We start from the raw sequence: 5613 nt of genomic DNA, 5'->3' as shown, positions 1-5613 counted from the left end.
TTATTATGGACTATATATTAAGTTGTTTATGGAATGTATCATCATTATTTCATTTATTTTCTTTGTTAATTAAATCCATGAGCAATTATTATTATATCTTTTAGATCTAGACCGCTGTTAAATTATTTACATAGGGTTTGCAATAATTACTATAGAGAGAAGAAAAAAGAATAGAAGTTATTTTCTAGTGTAAGTTTTAGTTTGATAGTTCCATTTGAGACATATATTATAATTACTGTAGAGAGAAGAAAAAAGAATAGAAGTTATTTTCTAGAGTAAGTTTTAGTATTGAACTTAAATTATTTACATAGGGTTTGCGATAATTACTATAGAGAGAAGAAAAAAGAATAGAAGTTATTTTCTAGTGTAAGTTTTAGTTTGATAGTTCAATTTGAGACATATATCATAATTACTATAGAGAGAAGAAAAAAGAATAAAAGTTATTTTCTAGTGTAAGTTTTAGTTTGATAGTTCAATTTGAGACATATATCGTAGTGTACACAAGTAAATAATATTAAAAAAGCATTATCAATTTGAGACATATATCGTGGAGTACACAAGTAAATAATATTAAAAGAGCATTATCATTAAATGATAATACACTAGCTTGCTGTTGAATTGCTTTCTCTAAGGCTTATCTTTTGAGAAAAGAACATAGCACAGCATTCCGAGAATTGAACTCGAGACCTCTCGCACCCTAAGCAAGAATCATACCACTAGACGGTCTCGCACCCTAAGCAAGAATCATACCACTAGACCAAATGCCCTTTCTAAAAATAATTCAACATTTTTAACTACTACTCAATATATTTTTTTCTCTCAAGTTTGAAATCTATTTTCTTGAGCGGTTGTTGGACTATAAAACAAAAAGTTGATGGCCTAGTATTTTACTTGTAAGTAAGGCATGTAATGTTGAATTGTTCTAATATGCAAGTGTTATGGAATAAACTACAACCCAACAAATGAATCAAACCAATCAGTTTGGGTTGGGTTGGATTTATTCGGCTCAGTTCATCAGTTTGTTTGATTTAATTCTTCTATTCTGCTTCGTATGACAAGAAAATGAAGTTGTATTGAATGTACCATAGTTTGATTTATGACAAACTCATATGAAATATAATTGCATTAATAGTACTAAGAGATGGAGTCTATAAACATTTCATGAACTTAAGTGCAACTCATGCTTCATTAAAGACGAGATAAACTTTAGTTAAGTAACTGAAACTTTAAATTACTTCATGTGGAGCTTCAATTACTCTATGTTAGCTACTATCTTTAGGATTTACTAATTGGACACGAGTTCTTGGATTTAGGGGATTGTTTTAGGTAATTTTCAACTACAACTTATATTTTCAAATTTGTAGTTCATAATTTAGGGAGTGGTTGTATATTATGGATGAACACTAGAGTTTCTATCTCGTTCACCACAACTACTCTAGTTTTTGTTTGAAGGCTATAATTGTCATTTATGTTGTATGACAATAAAATTTGTTTAGATGAAATTTTAGTTAAAGTTGCATATTTTACTTCTTGCGAGTAAAAAATTTGTTTCTTAGCATAATATGAATTTAGTTGCAGAGTTATTAGGAATAAGATAGAGAAAGAAATTTTCTTTAAAATAATAAACAGACCCAAGTTCATCTTTGTTGTTGTCTAATTGTGATTTTGCAAAAACCTTAACTAATATGAAATATCAAGGTAAATCAAGAATATATCATACACGTCATTCAAGATGACAATAAAATGGAATTAAATTGAACGCAGTTTTAGTATTAATGATATTAAAGAGAACTTCGTGTTTTATTAGAAGAGACCAACTTCCTTTTAAGGTACTAGGAGTTTAAACTACTTCCATTGTAATTTCAATCACTCCACAATGTTTACAAATTTAGGATTGGCTAATTGGACATCAATTATCAACTTTAGGTTATAATTTATGTAGTAGCCATTATAATATTAATGAGCATAAGATTTACAATTCTATCATGGACCATATGTGTTATAGTTAAATGAATATATATATATTATGTATGTGAGGTTTGGGTAAAGCACAAAGTAGTAAGGAACACCATTGTCAACTCTAGAGCCACCCACAACTCATGATGGAGACAGATGCAAAATTTTTAACATCCTTTGGCATCAAGCTACAGGAAAGATGAACGCCGTCAAATTGGAAGCTTTACCTGTCTTAGGAGTCACAATGAGAACTCTAATCAAGCTGGAGCCTTGGACTAGGCAAATTGTTTAGTGATAGTTGAAATGGATGACTTCGACGTCGTGTCAGGAATGAACGTCCTGCTGAAACACAAAGTCATTTACATGCCCCTAGCAAAATGTCTAGTAGTAATGGAGTCTAACCCGATGATCATCAGAAAAACATCCATCAACCAAGAGGGTTGAAAATGATGTTGATACTACAGTTGAGAAAGAATCATAGCCATGATGAATCTACGCTTGCTACTACTGTTGTAATTGAAAAGGGGAGCTCGAGTAAGCTAACCTCAATAGAAACCTTGTTGACACTACATGAACACCACGACGCAAAACAAGGTCAGATAATGAATTTATCCCCACCAGAAGTGACAAAAACAAGGTAAGATACTGAAGAAGGGAGACAGAAACAAACCACTGAAGCTACACATTTTCACGCAGAAATATCATCTAGACANAAATAAAGAGTTCATATAAGTTAAGTTCAGATAAACTTCGAGTTCAAAGCAACAAGAACAAAAAACTGGTGTGAAAAATACTATGGACTAGTTAAAGTTATCCATAAGATGATGAAGACATCATATAGAATCCAATTGCTCTTATGGATGCGGACTAACCTTGTTGTCCACGTTAGTAACTTGAAACGTTATTATTTTGACCAAGAAGACATCAAGTAGAAGCAGGTGGTATGACGTCGTACAAATAAGAAAAATTTCAAGCGAAGAAAGTAGGAAAGACACGAACAGAGAAGACATGAAGACTCAACAAACCGAGAAGTGATTTTCAACAGCACCTAGTAGGTTGGAAGAGACTCCTCATTATGAGATCAGCTGGAAGCGCATCGAGAGACCTAAAGTCAGCCTCATCCAATAAATTGTGTGGGGGTAGATGTCACAGTCATGATTGCCCAAGGCGTGTTGCATGTGGTTGCATGTTGCATGTCTCAGTCATACTTGTAAACGATTTGTTGTCCTAGAAGGTTATTGGGGCAATGTTATTGTTTACCGATTATTTGGGCGACACGCCTTGAGCAATCATGACCGTCACAATTGGCTAAGACATTTGTTGTCCATATGTTATGGTTGTCGAAGAGACTCCTCATTAAGAGGTCATGATTGGCTAAGACATTTAAAGAAGTTTTACCTAGGGCAACTTCTATCACAATCCTCTTCTCGCTCTCTGAAACTTCTTTAAATGCATTTTTCATGTCACATGTGTCGAGATACTTCCTTGTTATGATTAGTAGACATGTGTACACTTTCTTATTATGTACACGATGATATTATGCATGCTCATTTCCCTTTGTGGCTTCCGACAATGTGGGTGTACACTAACCTACAGTCAGACCTAGGGGGTATGTGTATGAGCTCACTTAGTGGGTCCATGTATGTATGTGTGGTTGTGTATAGAGAAGTACTATACATCAAACTTTACTCGAACTTGAAGTAGAGAATAAGGTCATGATGTCTTAAGAAAAGATAGATCCCACCATGATTGTATGTGATTGCATTTTTTAACCTGAATAGTGGGGTTACTTACTAATTATTTTTAAATACTCAAGTCACGTGCGACTTATTTTTTTAGGTAAAGGTAAGCCAACAATGTATGAATGACGGTGTCACTGTGGAGACCATGGAAGTGAAGTCAAGGTAGTTGCATTTGCATTTGATGTAGTAGCCCTTAGATTTGATAAATGTGTTGCATTATTTTAAATTATTGTATTTTGATTTCGAAATTTGTTGGTTTAAATGGTTTTTTATGAATCTTTGAGTCCATAGCATTGTTTCAGTAAATTATTTTAAAGGATTTCTGCACTTGGTAGTCATGACATGCATGTCGTAGGGATCTTATTTTTTAATGGAAAATTAGAGTCGTTAGACAATAAGTAATCGATTGTACTCGATATATAATCTTTTTTTTTTTTAATTTTCGTACTCATTTAAAATGCATTTTAAGTACATCAATTGATAAACTTTAATGATATAATAAATTAGATATATTTTATGGTGTATCAAATTGTTTATACAATAGTTAAAAATAAAAATAAAAGTCCCAGTGGAAGGAATGAAAATCACGACGAATTGTGAGAATTCTCGTGAATCCAATTGTCCATGCCAAATTGAAGAAAAATACTTCACTCATTTAATTTGCCTTGTAGTGGATCTATCATTTTTAGTTGCTGGTCCATATCTTTTATGCGCCTCAATATTTGAAATTTATCCACATGTTTTTGTTTCAATTCTAGAAATAAAAATGATATCCATAGAAATACATAATTTTACAATGCAAATAAGAAAAACTCGTGATCAAGTTTTAGATAAAAGTAGCAAACATGTTGATAGATATAAAAATAAATTCAAGTTCTTTCTCTGGCCTAATTATCAATTGGAAGATTTAGCTAATATGAATTGTTATAGGTTTGATACCAATAATAAAAGTCATTTTAGTATGCTCAGGATCCATATCTGTCCATGAAAATTAGTTAATGCTATATTTTTCTTATATTGGCCATAATATCTCTCAACCAAATGCATTAGTTGAAAATGTATTTAATATTTTTCTTTTGTCCTTTTCTTTTTTCGAATGGTCTTATGTTTCCATTCAATTTGAAAATTGATATTTTGTTTGGTAATTTTAAATTCATTATTTTTGTTTGTTCATTCCACCTCATTTGTAAAAAAAATAAAAAATCATACCACTAGACCAAATGCCCTTATAGTGGATCTATCATTTTTAGTTGCCCGTGTGTATATGTTTTCCGCACCTCAATATATGAAATTTATCCACATCTTTTTGTGCTTTAGAACCTACTATTATTGTCATGTTAACTTTACATGGTCTATCACACAGTTGAAGCAGCATTGCCACTAGAGCCCATGCATTCCTTTGGGATAGATATGTTAAAAATTAGGCCCATTTGATAACTATTTTGTTTTGTTTTTGTTTTTTTATTTATTTCAAAATTATGTGTTTTATCCTTTTATAAATTTAAAAAAAATAAATAAATAAAAATATTTGAATTTTAAGCAAAATTTCACCCCAACTAAGTTTTTGAAAAATATTTTTATTTATTTATTTTTTCTTTATTTTAGTTTTCCAAACATAGATTCATATGGAGTGGCTAGTTTTCAAAACTACTTATGTCACGACCCGATTTTCGAGGCTTCGAAAAATTGAATCGTGACCAAAAAGACGAAATCGAAAACAAACAAAAGGAAAATAAAAGAAAAGAAAACCAAAGTAAAAAGATAAAAAAAAAAATACTTTGAATTAAAACAAAAGAGAGAAATTTTGTTTGTTAATTATTACAAAAGAAATTGCAAATATAAAATGAAATACAAAAGACTCTAAAAGACCGAAAAGGGACTGACGCTCCGGAACGACCCCCTCTGTGACTGTACA

Source organism: Cucurbita pepo, chromosome LG14, assembly GCF_002806865.2.
Source record: "Cucurbita pepo subsp. pepo cultivar mu-cu-16 chromosome LG14, ASM280686v2, whole genome shotgun sequence".
In the NCBI taxonomy this organism is placed as follows: domain Eukaryota; kingdom Viridiplantae; phylum Streptophyta; class Magnoliopsida; order Cucurbitales; family Cucurbitaceae; genus Cucurbita; species Cucurbita pepo.
Note: the sequence above shows the minus strand (reverse complement) of the source record.